Source organism: Camelus bactrianus, unplaced genomic scaffold, assembly GCF_048773025.1.
Source record: "Camelus bactrianus isolate YW-2024 breed Bactrian camel unplaced genomic scaffold, ASM4877302v1 HiC_scaffold_30, whole genome shotgun sequence".
NCBI classification, from domain to species: Eukaryota; Metazoa; Chordata; class Mammalia; order Artiodactyla; family Camelidae; genus Camelus; species Camelus bactrianus.
The window spans coordinates 6,172,293-6,192,486 of NW_027413945.1; positions in this window are offsets into that span (position 1 = coordinate 6,172,293).

The window sequence follows — 20,194 nt, forward strand, 5'->3', positions numbered from 1 at the left end:
GCATGTGGAGAGTCGTTCGTTCATCTAGCACAAAGGGAACCTGTTGCAGGAAAAACTTTTACTGTGATTTCTCAGTGTGTTTCCTAGCGCCTTTTTGAAGTTCCTGGAAATTTCACTGTAAAACCGTGTTGGAGCTGGTAACTCCCCATATATATGTAAGGATTGGATTTTGCACCTGAAAAGATACTTTGTTTTCCCAACAAGCTAGGTGAAGTACGGCTTTCACACCCACTTATCTCTCAGAACCAGGCATGTGGAGAGTCGTTCTTTCATCTAGTACAAAGTGAATGGGTTGCAGGTGAAATTTTTACACTGGTTTCTCAGTGTGTTTCCTAGTGCCGGTTTGAAGTTCCTGCAGTTTTCACTGTAAAACCGAGTTGGAGCTAGTATCTCCCCATATATATGTATGGAGTGTAGTTTGCAACTGAAAAGTAACTTTGTGTTCCCAACAAGCTAGTTGAAGGACGGCTTTAACACACATTGATCTCTGAGATTTGAGCATGTGTAGAGACGTTCGTTCATCTAGCACAAAGTGAACGTGTTGCAGGAGACACTTTTACTCTGGTTTCTCAGTGTGTTTCCTAGCGCCGGTTTGAATTTCCTGGAAATTTCACTGTAAAACCGAGTTGGAGCTAGTATCTCCTATATATATGAATGGACTGGAGTTTGCAACTGAATAGAAACTTTGTGTTCCCAACAAGCTAGGTGAAGGACGGCTTTCAAACACACTGTTCTCTGAGAACAGAGCATGTGGAGAGTCATTCGTTCATCTAGCACAAAGTGAACGGTTTGCAGGAGACACTTTTACTCTGGTTTCTCAGTGTGTTTCCTAGAGCCGGTTTGAACTTCCTGCAGTTTTCACTGTAAAACCGTGTTGGATCTGGTAACTCCCCATATATATTTAAGGTTTGGAATTTGCAACTGCAAAGAAACTTTGTGTCCCAACAAGCTAGGTGAAGGACGGCTTTCACACACACTTATCTCTCCGAACTCAGCATGTGGAGAGACGTTCGATCATCTAGCACAAAGGGAACCGGTTGCTGGAGAAACTTTTACTCTGATTTCTCAGTGTGTTTCCTAGCGCCGGTTTGAAGTTCCAGGAAATTTCACTGTAAAACCGTGTTGGAGCTTGTAACTCCCCATATATATGTAAGGATTGGATTTTCAACTGAATAGATACTTTGTTTTCCCAACAAGCTAGGTGAAGGACAGCTTTCACACACACTAATCTCTCAGAACTCAGCATGTGGAGAGACGTTCGATCATCTAGCACAAAGGGAATGGGTTGCAGGAAAAACTTTTACTCTGGCTTTCTCAGTGTGTTTCCTAGTGCCGGTTTGAAGTTCCTGCAGATTTCACTGTAAAGCCGAGTTGGAGCTAGTACCTCCCCATATATATGTACGGAGTGCAGTTTGCAACTGAAAAAACTTTGTGTTTCCAACAATCTAGGTGAAGGACTGCTTTCACACACACAGATTTGTGAGAACTGTGCATGTGGAGAGTCGTTTGTTCATCTAGCACAAAGTGAACGGGTTGCAGGAGAAACTTTTACTCTGGCATTCTCAGTGTGTTTCCTAGTGCCAGTTTGATGTTCCTGATGTTTTCAAGGTAAAACAGAGATGGAGCTTGTACCTCCCTATATATGTATGGAGTGGCGTATGCAAATGAAAAGAAACTTTGGGTTCCCAATAAGCTAAGTGAAGTAGAGTTTTCACACACAATTATCTCTCAGAACTGAGCATGTGGATAGACGTTCGTTCATCAAGCACAAAGGGAACGGGTAGAAGGAGAAAGTTTTACTCTGGTTTCTCAGTGTGTTTCCTAGTGCAGGTTTGAAATTCCTGCAGAATTCACTGTGAATCCGAGTTGGAGCTAGTACCTCCCCATATATATGTACGGAGTGGAGTTTGCAACTGAAAAGAATCTTAGTTTTCCAAACAAGATATTTGAAGTTCGGCTTTCACTCACACTTATCCCTCAGAACTGAGCATGTGGAGAGACGTTCGTTCATCTAGTACAATGGGAATGGGTTGCAGGGTAAGTTTTTACTTTGGATTCTCAGTGTGTTTCCTAGTGCCGGTTTGAATTTCCTGCAGTTTTCACTATAAAACCGATTTGGAGCTAGTACCTCCCCATATATATGTATGGAGTGGAGTTTGCAACTGAAAAGAAACTTTGAGTTCCCAACAAGCTAGTTGAAGGACGGCTTTCACACACACTTATCTCTCAGAAATGAGCATGTGGAGAGACGTAGGTTCCTCTAGCACAAAGGGAACGGTTTGCAAGAGAAACTTTTACTCTGTTTTCCCAGTGCTTTTCCAAGTGTCTGTTTGAAGTTCCTGCAGTTTTCACTATAAAACGGAGTTGGAGCTAGTACCAACCCATATATATGTATGGAGTGGGGTTTGCAACTGAAAAGAAACTTTGAGTTCAGAACAAGCTAGGTGAAGGTCGGCTTTCACACACACTTATCACTCAGAACTGAGCATGTGGAGAGTCTTTCGTTCATCTAGCACAAAGGGAATGGGTTGCAGGAGAAATTTTTACTGTGGTTTCTCAGTGTGTTTCTTAGTGCCGGTTTGAAGTTCCTACAGTTTTCATTGTAAAACCGAGTTGGAGCTATTACCTCCCCATATATATGTATGGAGTGGAGTTTGCAACTGAAAAAACTTTGTGTTTCCAACAATCTAGATGAAGGTCGGCTTTCAAACAAACTTTTCTATCAGAACTGTTCATGTGGAGAGACATTCGTTCATCTAGCACAAACGGAATGGGTTGCAGGACAAACATTTACTCTGGTTTCTCAGTGTGTTTCCTATTGCCAGTTTGAAGTTCCTGCAGTTTTCACTGTGATACCGTGTTGGATCTGGTACCTCCCCATATATATGTAAGGATTGGCGTTTGCAACTGAAAAGAAACTTTGTGTTCCCAATAAGATAGGTGAATTTTGGCTTTACACACAATTATCCCTCAGAACTGAGCATGTGGAGAGACGTTCGTTCATCTAGCACAAAGGGAACGGGTTGCAGGAGTTATGTTTACTCTGGTTTCTCAGTGTTTTTCCAAATGCCGGTTTGATCTTCTTGCAGTTATCACTGTAAAACCGAGTTGGAGCCATTACATCCCCATATATATATTTGAAATGGAGTTTGCACCTGAAAGGAAACTTTGTGTTCCCAATAAGCTATGTGAAGGACGGCTTTCACACACAATTATCTCTCAGAACTGAGCATGTGTAGAGACGTTGGTTCATCTAGCACAAAGGGAACGGTTTGCAAGTGAAACTTTTACTCTGGTTTCCCAGTGCTTTTCCAAGTGCCTGTTTGAAGTTCCTGCAGTTTTCACTATAAAACGGAGTTGGAGGTATTACCACCCCATATATATGTATGGAGTGGGGTTTGCAACTGAAAAGAAACTTTGAGTTCAGAACAAGCTAGGTGAAGATCGGCTTTCACACACACTTACATTTCAGAACTGAGCATGTGGAGAGACTTTCGTTCATCTAGCACAAAGTGAAGGGGTTGCAGGAGAAACTTTTACTCTGGCTTTCTCAGTGTGTTTCCTAGTGCCGGTTTGATGTTCCTGCTGTTTTCAAGGTAAAAGAGTGTAGGAGCTTGTATCTCCCCATATATATATATGGAGTGGTGTATGCTACTGAAAGGAAACTGTGTGTTCCCAATAAGCTAATTGAAATAGAGCTTTCACACACAATTATCTCTCAGAACTAAGCATGTGGAGTGTCCTTCGTTCATCTAGCACAATGGGAACGGGTAGCAGGGGAAAGTTTTACTCTGGATTCTCAGTGTGTTTCCTAGTGCCGGTTTGAAATTCCTGCAGATTTCACTGTAAAACGGAGTTGGAGCTAGTACCTCCCCATATATATTTACGGAGTGTAGTTTGCAAGTGAAAAAAACTTTGTGTTTCCAACAATCTAGGTGAAGGTCGGTTTCAAAACAAAATTTTCTATCAGAACTGATCATGTGGAGAGACATTCTTTCATCTGGCACAAAGGGAATGGATTGCAGGAGAAATTTATCTCTGGTTTCTCAGTGTGTTTCCTAGAGCCGGTTTGAACTTCCTGCAGTTTTCACTGTAAAACCGAGTTAGAGCTAGTATCTCCCCATATATATGTATGGAGTGGAGTTTGCAACAGAAAAGTAACTTTGTGTTCCCAACAAGCTAGTTGAAGGACGGCTTTAACACACACTGATCTCTGAGAACAGAGCATGTGTAGAGACGTTCTTTCATCTAGCACAAAGTGAACGTGTTGCAGGAGACACTTTTACTCTTGTTTCTCAGTGTGTTTCCTACAGCCGGTTTGAAGTTCCTGCAGATTTCACTGTAAAACCGAGTTGGAGCTAGTACCTCCCCATATATATTTATGGAGTGTAGTTTGCAACTGAAAAAACTTTGTGTTTCCAACAATCTAGGTGAAAGACGGCTTTCACACACACAGATCTGTGAGAACTGAGCATGTGGAGAGTCGTTCGTTCATCTAGCACAAAGTGAACGTGTTGCAGGAGGCACTTTTACTCTGGTTTCTCAGGGTGTTTCCTAGAGCCGGATTGAACTTCCTGCAGTTATCACTGTAAAACCGTGTTGGAGCTGATAACTCCCCATATATATTTAAGGTTTGGAGTTTGCAACTGAAAAGAAATTTTGTGTCCCAACAAGCTAGGTGAAGGACAGCTTTCACACACTGATATATCTCAGAACTTAGCATTTGGAGAGTCGTTCGTTCATCTAGCACAAAGGGATCCGGTTGCAGGAGAAACTTTAACTCTGATTTCTCAGTGTGTTTCCTAGCGCCGGTTTGAAGTTCCTGGAGATTTCACTGTAAAATCTTGTTGGAGCTGGTAACTCCCAATATATATGTAAGGATTGGAGTTTGCAACTGAAAAGAACCTTTCTTTTCCCAACAAGCTAGGTGAAGGACGGCTTTCACACACACTTATCTCTCAGAACTCAACATGTGGAGAGTCGTTCGTTCATCTAGTACAAAGGGAATGGGTTGCAGGGTAAGTTTTTACTCTGGATTCTCAGTGTGTTTCCTAGTGCCGGTTTGAATTTCCTGCAGTTTTCACTATAAAACCGAGTTGGAGCTAGTACCTCCCCATATATATGTATGGAGTGGAGTTTGCAACTGAAAAGAAACTTTGAGTTCCCAACAAGCTAGTTGAAGGACGGCTTTCACACACACTTATCTCTCAGAAATGAGCATGTGGAGAGACGTAGGTTCCTCTAGCACAAATGGAACGGTTTGCAAGAGAAACTTTTACTCTGTTTTCCCAGTGCTTTTCCAAGTGTCTGTTTGAAGTTCCTGCAGTTTTCACTATAAAACGGAGTTGGAGCTACTACCAACCCATATATATGTATGGAGTGGGGTTTGCAACTGAAAAGAAACTTTGAGTTCAGAACAAGCTAGGTGAAGGTCGGCTTTCACACACACTTATCACTCAGAACTGAGCATGTGGAGAGTCGTTCGTTCATCTAGCACAAAGGGAATGGGTTGCAGGAGAAATTTTTACTGTGGTTTCTCAGTGTGTTTCTTAGTGCCGGTTTGAAGTTCCTACAGTTTTCATTGTAAAACCGAGTTGGAGCTATTACCTCCCCATATATATGTATGGAGTGGAGTTTGCAACTGAAAAAACTTTGTGTTTCCAACAATCTAGGTGAAGGTCGGCTTTCAAACAAACTTTTCTATCAGAACTGTTCATGTGGAGAGACATTCGTTCATCTAGCACAAAGGGAACGGGTTGCAGGAGAAACTTTTACTCTGGTTTCTCAGTGTGTTTCCTAGAGCCGGTATGAACTTCCTGCAGTTTTCACTGTAAAACCATGTTGGAGCTTTTAACTCCCAATATATATTTAAGGTTTGGAGTTTGCAACTGAAAAGGAACTTTGTGTCCCAAAAAGCTAGGTGAAGGACGGCTTTCACACACACTTATCTCTCAGAACTCAGCATGTGGAGAGTCGTTCGTTCATCTAGCACAAACGGAACCGTTTGCAGGAGAAACTTTTACTCTGATTTCTCAGTGTGTTTCCTAGCGCCGGTTTGAAGTTCCTGGAAATTTCACTGTAAAACCGAGTTCAAACTAGTACCTACCCATATATATGTACGGAGTGGAGTTTGCAACTGAAAAAAACTTTGTGTTTCCAACAATCTAGGTGAAGGACTGCTTTCACACACTCAGATCTGTGAGAACTGAGCATGTGGAGAGTCGTTCGTTCATCTAGAACAAAGTGAACGGGTGGCAGGAGACACTTTTACTCTGGTTTCTCAGGGTGTTTCCTAGAGCCGGATTGAACTTCCTGCAGTTATCACTGTAAAACCGTGTTGGAGCTGATAACTCCCCATATATATTTAAGGTTTGAGTTTGCAACTGAAAAGAATCTTTGTGTCCCAACAAGCTAGGTGAAGGACGGCTTTCACACACTGATATATCTCAGAACTGAGCATGTGGAGAGTCGTTCGTTCATCTAGCACAAACGGAACGGGTTGCAGGAGAAATTTTTACTCTGGTTTCTCAGTGTGTTTCCTATTGCCGGTTTGATGTTCCTGCAGTTTTCACTGTGATATCGTGTTGGATCTGTTACCTCCCCATATATATGTAAGGATTGGAATTTGCAACTGAAAGAAACTTTGTGTTCCCAACAAGCTAGGTAAAGGACGGCTTTCACACAAAATTATCTATCAGAACTGAGCATGTGGTGAGTCGTTCGTTCATCTAGCACAAAGGGAATGGGTTGCAGGAGAAATTTTTACTGTGGTTTCTCAGTGTGTTTCCTAGTGCCGGTTAGAAGTTCCTGCAGTTTTCACTTTAAAACCGAGTTGGAGGTATTACCTCCCCATATACATGTATGGAGTGGAGTTTGCAACTGAAAAAAACATTGTGTTTCCAACAATCAAGGTGAAGGACGGCTTTCAAACAAACTTTGTATCAGAACTGAGCATGTGGAGAGAAGTTCGTTCATCCAGCACCAAGGGAACGGGTTGCAGGAGAATCTTTTACTCTGGCTTTCTCAGTGTGTTTCCTAGTGCCGGTTTGATGTTCCTGCTGTTTTCAAGGTAAAACATAGTTGGAGCTTGTACCTCCCCATATATATGTATGGAGAGGCGTATGCAAATGAAAAGAAACTTTGTGTTCCCAATAAGCTAAGTGAATTAGAGAATTCATACACAATTATCTCTCAGAACTGAGCATGTGGAGTGTCCTTCGTTCATCTAGCACAAAGGGAACGGGTAGCAGGAGAAAGTTTTACTCTGGTTTCTCAGTGTGTTTCCTAGTGCAGCTTTGAAATTCCTGCAGATTACACTGTGAAACCGAGTTGGAGCTAGTACCTCCCCATATATATGTACGGAGTGGAGTTTGGAACTGAAAAGAAACTTTGTTTCCAAACAAGATATTTGAAGTTCGGCTTTCACTCACACTTATCCCTCAGAACTGAGCATGTGGAGAGACGTTCGTTCATCTAGCACAAACGGAACGGGTTGCAGGACAAACTTTTCTCTGGTTTCTCAGTGTGTTTCTTATTGCCGGTTTGAAGTTCCTGCAGTTTTCACTGTGATACCGATTTGGATCTGGTACCTCCCCATATATATGTAAGGATTGGAGTTTGCAACTGAAAAGAAACTTCCTTTTCCCAACAAGCTAGGTGAAGGACGGCTTTCACACACATTTATCTCTCAGAACTCAGCATGTGGAGAGTCGTTCGTTCATCTAGTACAAAGGGAATGGGTTGCAGGGGAAATTTTTACTCTGGATTCTCAGTGTGTTTCCTAGTGCCGGTTTGAATTTCCTGCAGTTTTCAGTATAAAACCGAGTTGGAGCTAGTACCTCCCCATATATATGTATGGAGTGGAGTTTGCAACTGAAAAGAAACTTTGTGTTCCCAACAAGATAGGTGAATTTTGGCTTTACACACAATTATCCCTCAGAACTGAGCATGTGGAGAGACGTTCGTTCATCTAGCACAAAGGGAACGGGTTGCAGGAGTTATGTTTACTCTGGTTTCTCAGTGTTTTTCCAAATGCCGTTTTGATCTTCCTGCAGTTATCACTGTAAAACCGAGTTGGAGCTATTACATCCCCATATATATATTTGAAATGGAGTTTGCACCTGAAAGGAAACTTTGTGTTCCCAATAAGCTATGTGAAGGAAGGCTTTCACACACAATTATCTCTCAGATCTGAGCATGTGGAGAGACGTTGGTTCATCTTGCACAAAGGGAACGGTTAGCAAGGGAAACTTTTACTCTGGTTTCCCAGTGCTTTTCCAAGTGCCTGTTTGAAGTTCCTGCTGTTTTCACTATAAAACGGAGTTGGAGCTATTACCACCCCATATATATGTATGGAGTGGGGTTTGCAACTGAAAAGAAACTATGAGTTCAGAACAAGATAGGTGAAGATCGGCTTTCACACACACTTACATTTCAGAACTGAGCATGTGGAGAGACGTTCGTTCATCTAGCACAAAGGGAACGGGTTGCAGGAGAAACTTTTACTCTGGCTTTCTCAGTGTGTTTCCTAGTGCCGGTTTGATGTTCCTGCTGTTTTCATGGTAAAACAGTGTAGGAGCTTGTATCTCCCCATATATATGTATAGAGTGGCGTATGCAACTAAAAAGAATCTTTGTGTTCCCAATAAGCTAAGTGAAATAGAGCTTTCACACACAATTATCTCTCAGAACTGAGCATGTGGAGTGTCCTTCGTTCATCTAGCTCAAAGGGAACGGGTAGCAGGGGAAAGTTTTACTCTGGATTCTCAGTCTGTTTCCTAGTGCCGGTTTGAAGTTCCTGCAGTTTTCACTGTAAAACCGAGTTGGAGCTAGTACCTCCCCATATATATGTATGGAGATGAATTAGCAATTGAAAAGAAACTTTGTGTTCCCAACAAGCTATGTGAAGGACGGCTTTCACACACACTTATCTCTCAGAACTGAGCATGTGGAGAGACGTTCGTTCATCTAGCACAAAGGGAACGGTTTGCAGTAGAAACTTTTACTCTGGTTTCTCAGTCTGTTTCCTAGTGCCGGTATGAAGTTCCTGCAGTTTTCACTGTAAAACTGAGGTGGAGCTCGTACCTCCCCATATATATTTACGGAGTGGAGTTTGCAACTGAAAAGAAATTTTGTGTTAGCAACAAGTTAGGTGAAGGACGGCTTTCACACACACTTATCTCTCAGAACTGAGCATGTGGAGAGACGTTCCTTCATTTAGCACAATGGGAACGGGTTGCAGGAGAAACTTTTACTCTGGTTTCTCAGTCTGTTTACAAGTGCCGGTTTGAAGTTCCTGCAGATTTCACTGTAAAACCGATTTGGAGCTTGTACCTCCCCATATATATGTGTGGAGTGGAGTTTGCATCTGAAAAGAAACTTTGTGTTCAAAACAAGCTAGTTGAAGGACGGCTTTCACACACACTTATCTCTCAGAATTGAGCATGTGGATAGACGTTCGTTCATCTAGCACAAAGGGAACGGGTTGCAGGAGAAACTTTACTCTGGTTTCTCAGACTGTTTCCTAGTGCCGGTTTGAAGTTCCTGCAGTTTTCACTGTAAAATAGAGTTGGAATTTGTACCTCCCCATATATATGTATGGATTGGAGATTGCAAGTGAAAAGGAACTTTGTGTTCCAAAGAAGCTAGATGAATGACGGCTTTCACATACACTTATCTCTCAGTACTGAGCATGTGGAGAGACGTTCGTTCATCTAGCACAAAGGGAACGGTTTGCAGGAGAAACTTTTACTCTGGGTTCTCTGTCTGTTTCCTAGTGCCTGTTTGCAGTACCTGCAGTTTTCACTGTAAAACCAAGTTGGAGCTAGTACCTCCCCATATATATGTATGGAGTGGAGTTTGCAACTGAAAAGAAATTTTGTGTTCCCAACAAGCTAGGTGAAGGAAGGCTTTCACACACACTTATCTCTCAGAACTGAGCATGTGGAGAGACGTTCGTTCATTTAGCACAAAGGGAACGGGTTGCAGGAGGAACTTTTACTCTGGTTTCTCAGTCAGTTTCCTAGTGCCGGTTGGAAGTTCCTGCAGTTTTCACTGTAAAACCGAGTTGGAGCTTGTTCCTCCCCATATATATATATGGAGTCGAGTATGCAAGTGAAAAAAACTTTGTGTTCCCAACAAGCTAGGTGAAGGACGGCTTTCACACACACTTATCTCTCAGAACTGAGCATGTGGAGAGACGTTCGTTCATCTAGCACAAAGGAACTGGTTGTAGGAGGCACTTTTACTCTGGTTTCTCAGTTTGTTTCTTAGTGCCGGTTTGAAGTTCCTGCAGTTTTCACTGTAAAACCGAGTTGGAGCTAGTACCACCCCATATATATGTATGGATTGGAGATAGCAAGTGAAAAGGAACTTTGTGTTCCAAAGAAGCTAGATGAATGACGGCTTTCACATACACTTATCTCTCAGTACTGAGCATGTGGAGAGACGTTCGTTCATCTAGCACAAAGGGAACGGTTTGCAGGAGAAACTTTTACTCTGGGTTCTCAGTCTTTTTCCGAGTGCCTGTTTGCAGTTCATGCAGTTTTCACTGTAAAACCAAGTTGGAGCTAGTACCTCCCCATATATATGTATGGAGTGGAGTTTGAAAATGAAAAGAATCTTTGTGTTCCCAACAAGCTAGGTGAATGACGGCTTTCACACAAATTTATCTCTCAGAACTGAGCATGTGGAGAGACGTTCACTCATCTAGCACAATGGGAACGGGTTGCAGGAGAAACTTTTACTCTGGTATCTCAGTCTGTTTCCTAGTGCCTGTTTGAAGTTCCTGCAGTTTTCACTGTAAAACCGAGTTGGAGCACGTACCTCCCCATATATATGTATGGAGTGGAGTTTGCAACTGAAAAGAAATTTTGTGTTCCCAACAAGCTAGATGAAGGACGGCTTTCACACACACTTATCTCTCAGAACTGAGCATGTGGAGAGACGTTCGTTCATCTAGCACAAAGGGAACGGGTTGCAGGAGAAACTTTTGCTCTGGTTTCTCAGTCTGTTTCCTAGTGCCGGTATGAAGTTCCTGCAGTTTTCACTGTAAAACCGAGTTGGAGCTAGTACCTCCCGATATATATGTATGGAGTGGAGTTTGCAACTGAAAAGAAACTTTGTGTTCCCAACAAGCTAGTTGAAGGACGGCTTTCACACACACTTATCTCTCAGAACTGAGCATGTGGAGAGACGTTCGTTCATCTAGCACAAAGGGAACGGTTTGCAAATGAAACTTTTACTCTGGTTTCCCAGTGCTTTTCCAAGTGCATGTTTGAAGTTCCTGCAGTTTTCACTATAAAACGGAGTTGGAGGTATTACCACCCCATATATATGTATGGAGTGGGGTTTGCAACTGAAAAGAAACTTTGAGTTCAGAACAAGCTAGGTGAAGATCGGCTTTCACACACACTTACATTTCAGAACTGAGCATGTGGAGAGACTTTCGTTCATCTAGCACAAAGGGAACGGGTTGCAGGAGAAACTTTTACTCTGGCTTTCTCAGTGTGTTTCCTAGTGCCGGTTTGATGTTCCTGCTGTTTTCAAGGTAAAAGAGTGTAGGAGCTTGTATCTCCCCATATATATTTATGGAGTGGTGTATGCTACTGAAAGGAAACTGTGTGTTCCCAATAAGCTAATTGAAATAGAGCTTTCACACACAATTATCTCTCAGAACTAAGCATGTGGAGTGTCCTTCGTTCATCTAGCACAATGGGAACGGGTAGCAGGGGAAAGTTTTACTCTGGATTCTCAGTGTGTTTCCTAGTGCCGGTTTGAAATTCCTGCAGATTTCACTGTAAAACGGAGTTGGAGCTAGTACCTCCCCATATATATTTACGGAGTGTAGTTTGCAAGTGAAAAAAACTTTGTGTTTCCAACAATCTAGGTGAAGGTCGGTTTCAAAACAAAATTTTCTATCAGAACTGATCATGTGGAGAGACATTCTTTCATCTGGCACAAAGGGAATGGATTGCAGGAGAAATTTATCTCTGGTTTCTCAGTGTGTTTCCTAGAGCCGGTTTGAACTTCCTGCAGTTTTCACTGTAAAACCGAGTTAGAGCTAGTGTCTCCCCATATATATGTATGGAGTGGAGTTTGCAACAGAAAAGTAACTTTGTGTTCCCAACAAGCTAGTTGAAGGACGGCTTTAACACACACTGATCTCTGAGAACAGAGCATGTGTAGAGACGTTCTTTCATCTAGCACAAAGTGAACGTGTTGCAGGAGACACTTTTACTCTTGTTTCTCAGTGTGTTTCCTACAGCCGGTTTGAAGTTCCTGCAGATTTCACTGTAAAACCGAGTTGGAGCTAGTACCTCCCCATATATATTTATGGAGTGTAGATTGCAACTGAAAAAACTTTGTGTTTCCAACAATCTAGGTGAAAGACGGCTTTCACACACACAGATCTGTGAGAACTGAGCATGTGGAGAGTCGTTCGTTCATCTAGCACAAAGTGAACGTGTTGCAGGAGGCACTTTTACTCTGGTTTCTCAGGGTGTTTCCTAGAGCCGGATTGAACTTCCTGCAGTTATCACTGTAAAACCGTGTTGGAGCTGATAACTCCCCATATATATTTAAGGTTTGGAGTTTGCAACTGAAAAGAAATTTTGTGTCCCAACAAGCTAGGTGAAGGACAGCTTTCACACACTGATATATCTCAGAACTTAGCATTTGGAGAGTCGTTCGTTCATCTAGCACAAAGGGATCCGGTTGCAGGAGAAACTTTAACTCTGATTTCTCAGTGTGTTTCCTAGCGCCGGTTTGAAGTTCCTGGAGATTTCACTGTAAAATCTTGTTGGAGCTGGTAACTCCCAATATATATGTAAGGATTGGAGTTTGCAACTGAAAAGAACCTTTCTTTTCCCAACAAGCTAGGTGAAGGACGGCTTTCACACACACTTATCTCTCAGAACTCAACATGTGGAGAGTCGTTCGTTCATCTAGTACAAAGGGAATGGGTTGCAGGGTAAGTTTTTACTCTGGATTCTCAGTGTGTTTCCTAGTGCCGGTTTGAATTTCCTGCAGTTTTCACTATAAAACCGAGTTGGAGCTAGTACCTCCCCATATATATGTATGGAGTGGAGTTTGCAACTGAAAAGAAACTTTGAGTTCCCAACAAGCTAGTTGAAGGACGGCTTTCACACACACTTATCTCTCAGAAATGAGCATGTGGAGAGACGTAGGTTCCTCTAGCACAAATGGAACGGTTTGCAAGAGAAACTTTTACTCTGTTTTCCCAGTGCTTTTCCAAGTGTCTGTTTGAAGTTCCTGCAGTTTTCACTATAAAACGGAGTTGGAGCTACTACCAACCCATATATATGTATGGAGTGGGGTTTGCAACTGAAAAGAAACTTTGAGTTCAGAACAAGCTAGGTGAAGGTCGGCTTTCACACACACTTATCACTCAGAACTGAGCATGTGGAGAGTCGTTCGTTCATCTAGCACAAAGGGAATGGGTTGCAGGAGAAATTTTTACTGTGGTTTCTCAGTGTGTTTCTTAGTGCCGGTTTGAAGTTCCTACAGTTTTCATTGTAAAACCGAGTTGGAGCTATTACCTCCCCATATATATGTATGGAGTGGAGTTTGCAACTGAAAAAACTTTGTGTTTCCAACAATCTAGGTGAAGGTCGGCTTTCAAACAAACTTTTCTATCAGAACTGTTCATGTGGAGAGACATTCGTTCATCTAGCACAAAGGGAACGGGTTGCAGGAGAAACTTTTACTCTGGTTTCTCAGTGTGTTTCCTAGAGCCGGTTTGAACTTCCTGCAGTTTTCACTGTAAAACCATGTTGGAGCTTTTAACTCCCAATATATATTTAAGGTTTGGAGTTTGCAACTGAAAAGGAACTTTGTGTCCCAAAAAGCTAGGTGAAGGACGGCTTTCACACACACTTATCTCTCAGAACTCAGCATGTGGAGAGTCGTTCGTTCATCTAGCACAAACGGAACCGTTTGCAGGAGAAACTTTTACTCTGATTTCTCAGTGTGTTTCCTAGCGCCGGTTTGAAGTTCCTGGAAATTTCACTGTAAAACCGAGTTCAAACTAGTACCTACCCATATATATGTACGGAGTGGAGTTTGCAACTGAAAAAAACTTTGTGTTTCCAACAATCTAGGTGAAGGACTGCTTTCACACACTCAAATCTGTGAGAACTGAGCATGTGGAGAGTCGTTCGTTCATCTAGAACAAAGTGAACGGGTGGCAGGAGACACTTTTACTCTGGTTTCTCAGGGTGTTTCCTAGAGCCGGATTGAACTTCCTGCAGTTATCACTGTAAAACCGTGTTGGAGCTGATAACTCCCCATATATATTTAAGGTTTGAGTTTGCAACTGAAAAGAATCTTTGTGTCCCAACAAGCTAGGTGAAGGACGGCTTTCACACACTGATATATCTCAGAACTGAGCATGTGGAGAGTCGTTCGTTCATCTAGCACAAACGGAACGGGTTGCAGGAGAAATTTTTACTCTGGTTTCTCAGTGTGTTTCCTATTGCCGGTTTGATGTTCCTGCAGTTTTCACTGTGATATCGTGTTGGATCTGTTACCTCCCCATATATATGTAAGGATTGGAATTTGCAACTGAAAGAAACTTTGTGTTCCCAACAAGCTAGGTAAAGGACGGCTTTCACACAAAATTATCTATCAGAACTGAGCATGTGGTGAGTCGTTCGTTCATCTAGCACAAAGGGAATGGGTTGCAGGAGAAATTTTTACTGTGGTTTCTCAGTGTGTTTCCTAGTGCCGGTTAGAAGTTCCTGCAGTTTTCACTTTAAAACCGAGTTGGAGGTATTACCTCCCCATATACATGTATGGAGTGGAGTTTGCAACTGAAAAAAACATTGTGTTTCCAACAATCAAGGTGAAGGACAGCTTTCAAACAAACTTTGTATCAGAACTGAGCATGTGGAGAGAAGTTCGTTCATCCAGCACCAAGGGAACGGGTTGCAGGAGAATCTTTTACTCTGGCTTTCTCAGTGTGTTTCCTAGTGCCGGTTTGATGTTCCTGCTGTTTTCAAGGTAAAACATAGTTGTAGCTTGCACCTCCCCATATATATTTATGGAGAGGCGTATGCAAATGAAAAGAAACTTTGTGTTCCCAATAAGCTAAGTGAATTAGAGAATTCATACACAATTATCTCTCAGAACTGAGCATGTGGAGTGTCCTTCGTTCATCTAGCACAAAGGGAACGGGTAGCAGGAGAAAGTTTTACTCTGGTTTCTCAGTGTGTTTCCTAGTGCAGCTTTGAAATTCCTGCAGATTACACTGTGAAACCGAGTTGGAGCTAGTACCTCCCCATATATATGTACGGAGTGGAGTTTGCAACTGAAAAGAAACTTTGTTTCCAAACAAGATATTTGAAGTTCGGCTTTCACTCACACTTATCCCTCAGAACTGAGCATGTGGAGAGACGTTCGTTCATCTAGCACAAACGGAACGGGTTGCAGGACAAACTTTTCTCTGGTTTCTCAGTGTGTTTCTTATTGCCGGTTTGAAGTTCCTGCAGTTTTCACTGTGATACCGATTTGGATCTGGTACCTCCCCATATATATGTAAGGATTGGAGTTTGCAACTGAAAAGAAACTTCCTTTTCCCAACAAGCTAGGTGAAGGACGGCTTTCACACACATTTATCTCTCAGAACTCAGCATGTGGAGAGTCGTTCGTTCATCTAGTACAAAGGGAATGGGTTGCAGGGGAAATTTTTACTCTGGATTCTCAGTGTGTTTCCTAGTGCCGGTTTGAATTTCCTGCAGTTTTCAGTATAAAACCGAGTTGGAGCTAGTACCTCCCCATATATATGTATGGAGTGGAGTTTGCAACTGAAAAGAAACTTTGTGTTCCCAACAAGATAGGTGAATTTTGGCTTTACACACAATTATCCCTCAGAACTGAGCATGTGGAGAGACGTTCGTTCATCTAGCACAAAGGGAACGGGTTGCAGGAGTTATGTTTACTCTGGTTTCTCAGTGTTTTTCCAAATGCCGTTTTGATCTTCCTGCAGTTATCACTGTAAAACCGAGTTGGAGCTATTACATCCCCATATATATATTTGAAATGGAGTTTGCACCTGAAAGGAAACTTTGTGTTCCCAATAAGCTATGTGAAGGACGGCTTTCACACACAATTATCTCTCAGATCTGAGCATGTGGAGAGACGTTGGTTCATCTTGCACAAAGGGAACGGTTAGCAAGGGAAACTTTTACTCTGGTTTCCCAGTGCTTTTCCAAGTGCATGTTTGAAGTTCCTGCTGTTTTCACTATAAAACGGAGTTGGAGCTATTACCACCCCATATATATGTATGGAGTGGGGTTTGCAACTGAAAAGAAACTATGAGTTCAGAACAAGATAGGTGAAGATCGGCTTTCACACACACTTACATTTCAGAACTGAGCATGTGGAGAGACGTTCGTTCATCTAGCACAAAGGGAATGGGTTGCAGGAGAAACTTTTACTCTGGCTTTCTCAGTGTGTTTCCTAGTGCCGGTTTGATGTTCCTGCTGTTTTCATGGTAAAACAGTGTAGGAGCTTGTATCTCCCCATATATATGTATAGAGTGGCGTATGCAACTAAAAAGAATCTTTGTGTTCCCAATAAGCTAAGTGAAACAGAGCTTTCACACACAATTATCTCTCAGAACTGAGCATGTGGAGTGTCCTTCGTTCATCTAGCACAAAGGAACTGGTTGTAGGAGGCACTTTTACTCTGGTTTCTCAGTTTGTTTCTTAGTGCCGGTTTGAAGTTCCTGCAGTTTTCACTGTAAAACCGAGTTGGAGCTAGTACCACCCCATATATATGTATGGATTGGAGATAGCAAGTGAAAAGGAACTTTGTGTTCCAAAGAAGCTAGATGAATGACGGCTTTCACATACACTTATCTCTCAGTACTGAGCATGTGGAGAGACGTTCGTTCATCTAGCACAAAGGGAACGGTTTGCAGGAGAAACTTTTACTCTGGGTTCTCAGTCTGTTTCCGAGTGCCTGTTTGCAGTTCATGCAGTTTTCACTGTAAAACCAAGTTGGAGCTAGTACCTCCCCATATATATGTATGGAGTGGAGTTTGAAAATGAAAAGGAACTTTGTGTTCCCAACAAGATAGGTGAAAGACGGCTTTCACACACACTTAACTCTCAGAACTGAGCATGTGGAGAGACGTCCGTTCATCTAGCACAAAGGGAACGGGTTGCAGGAGAAACTTTTACTCTGGTTTCTCAGTCTGTTTCCTAGTGCCGGTTTGAAGTTCCTGCAGTTTTCACTGTAAAATCGAGTTGGAGCTAGTTCCTCCCCATATATATGTATGGAATGGAGTTTGCAACTGAAAAGAAACTTTGTGTTCCCAACAAGCTATGTGAAGGACGGCTTTCACACACACTTATCTCTCAGAACTGAGCATGTGGAGAGACGTTCATTCATCTAGCACAAAGGGAACGGGTTGCAGGGAAACTTTTACTCTGGTTTCTCAGTTTTTTTCCTAGTGCCGGTTGGAAGTTCCTGCAGTTTTCACTGTAAAACCGAGTTGGAGTTAGTACCTCCCCATATAAATGTATGGAGTGGAGTTTGCAACTGAAAAGAAACTTTGTGTTCCCAACAAGCAAGGTTAAGGACGGCTCTCACACACACTTATCTCTCAGAACTGAGCATGTGGAGAGACGTTCGTTCATCTAGCACAAAGGGAACGGTTTGCAGGAGAAACTTTTACTCTGGGTTCTCAGTCTGTTTCCTAGTGCCTGTTTGCAGTTCCTGCAGTTTTCACTGTAAAACCGAGTTGGAGCTAGTACCTCCCCATATATATGTATGGAGTGGAGTTTGAAAATGAAAAGAAACTTTGTGTTCCCAACAAGCTAGGTGAAGGACGGCTTTCACACACACTTATCTCTCAGAACTGAGCATGTGGAGAGACGACCGTTCATCTAGCACAAAGGGAACGGGTTGCAGGAGAAACTTTTACTCTGGTTTCTCAGTGTGTTTCCTAGTGCCGGTTTGAAGTTCCTGCAGTTTTCACTGTAAAACCGAGTTGGAGCTAGTACCTCCCCATATATATGTATGGAGTGGAGTTTGCAACTGAAAAGAAACTTTGTGTTCCCAACAACCTAGTTGAAGGACGGCTTTCACACACACTTATCTCTCAGAACTGAGCATGTGGAGAGACGTTCGTTCATCTAGCACAAACGTACGGGTTGTAGGAGGCACTTTTACTCTGGTTTCTCAGTCTGTTTCTTAGTGCCGGTTTGAAGTTCCTGCAGTTTTCACTGTAAAACCGAGTTGGAGCTAGTACCTCCCCATATATATGTATGGATTGGAGATTGCAAGTTAAAAGAAACTTTGTGTTCCAAAGAAGCTAGATGAAGGACGGCTTTCACAGACACTTATCTCTCAGTACTTAGCATGTGGAGAGACGTTCGTTCATCTAGCACAAAGGAAAGGGTTGTAGGAGGCACTTTTACTCTGGTTTCTCAGTCTGTTTCCTAGTGCCGGTTTGAAGTTCCTGCAGTTTTCACTGTAAAATCGAGTTGGAGCTAGTTCCTCCCCATATATATGTATGGAGTGGAGTTTGCAACTGAAAAGAAACTTTGTGTTCCCAACAAGCTAGGTGAAAGACGGCTTTCACACACACTTATCTCTCAGAACTGAGCATGTGGAGAGACGTTCATTCATCTAGCACAAAGGGAAAGGGTTGCAGGGAAACTTTTACTCTGGTTTCTCAGTCTTTTTCCTAGTGCCGGTTGGAAGTTCCTGCAGTTTTCACTGTAAAACCGAGTTGGAGTTAGTACCTCCCCATATAAATGTATGGAGTGGAGTTTGCAACTGAAAAGAAACTTTGTGTTCCCAACAAGCAAGGTTAAGGACGGCTCTCACACACACTTATCTCTCAGAACTGAGCATGTGGAGAGACGTTCGTTCATCTAGCACAAAGGGAACGGGTTGCAGGAGAAACTTTTACTCTGGATTCTCAGTCTGTTTCCTAGTGCCGGTTTGAAGTTCCTGCAGTTTTTACTGTAAAACCGAGTTGGATCTAGTACCTCCCCATATATATGTATGGAGTGGAGTTTGCAACTGAAAAGAAACTTTGTGTTCCCAACAAGCAAGGTGAAGGACGGCACTCACACACACTTATCTCTCAGAACTGAGCATGTGGAGAGACGTTCGTTCATCTAGCACAAAGGGAACGGGTTGCAGGAGAAACTTTTACTCTGGTTTCTCAGTCTGTTTCCTAGTGCCGGTTTGAAGTTCCTGCAGTTTTCACTGTAAACCCGAGTTGGAGTTAGTACCTCCCCATAGAAATATATGGATTTGAGTTTGCAACTGAAAAGAAACTTTGTGTTCCCAACAAGCAAGGTGAAGGACGGATCTCACACACACTTATCTCTCAGAACTGAGCATGTGGAGAGACGTTCGTTCATCTAGCACAAAGGGAACGGGTTGCAGGAGAAACTTTTACTCTGGTTTCTCAGTGTGTTTCCTAGTGCCGGTTTGAAGTTCCTGCAGTTTTCACTGTAAAACCGAGTTGGAGCTAGTACCTCCCCATATATATGTATGGATTGGGGATTGCAAGTGAAAAGAAACTTTGTGTTCCAAAGAAGCTAAGTGAAGGACGGCTTTCACAGACACTTATCTCTCAGAACTGATCATGTGGAGAGACGTTCGTTCATCTAGCACAAAGGGAACGGTTTGCAGGAGAAACATTTACTCTGGGTTGTCAGTCTGTTTCCTAGTGCCGGTTTGATGTTCCTGCATTTTTCACTGTAAAACCGAGTTGGAGTTAGTACCTCCCCATATATATGTGTGCAGTGGAGTTTGCAACTGAAAAGAAACTTTGTGTTCCCAACAAGCTAGGTGAAGGACGGCTTTCACACACATTTATCTGTCAGAACTGAGCATGTGGAGAGACGTTCGTTCATCTAGCACAAATGGAACGGATTGCAGGAGAAACTTTTCTCTGGTTTCTCAGTCTGTTTCCTAGTGCCGGTTTGAAGTTCCTGCAGTTTTCACTGTAAAACCGAGTTGGAGTTGGTACCTCCCCATATAAATGTATGGAGTGGAGTTTGCAACTGAAAAGAAACTTTGTGTTCCCCACAAGCAAGGTGAAGGACGGCTCTCACACACACTTATATCTCAGAACTGAGCATGTGGAGAGACGTTCGTTCATCTAGCAAAATGGGAAAGGGTTGCAGGAGAAACTTTTATTCTGGTTT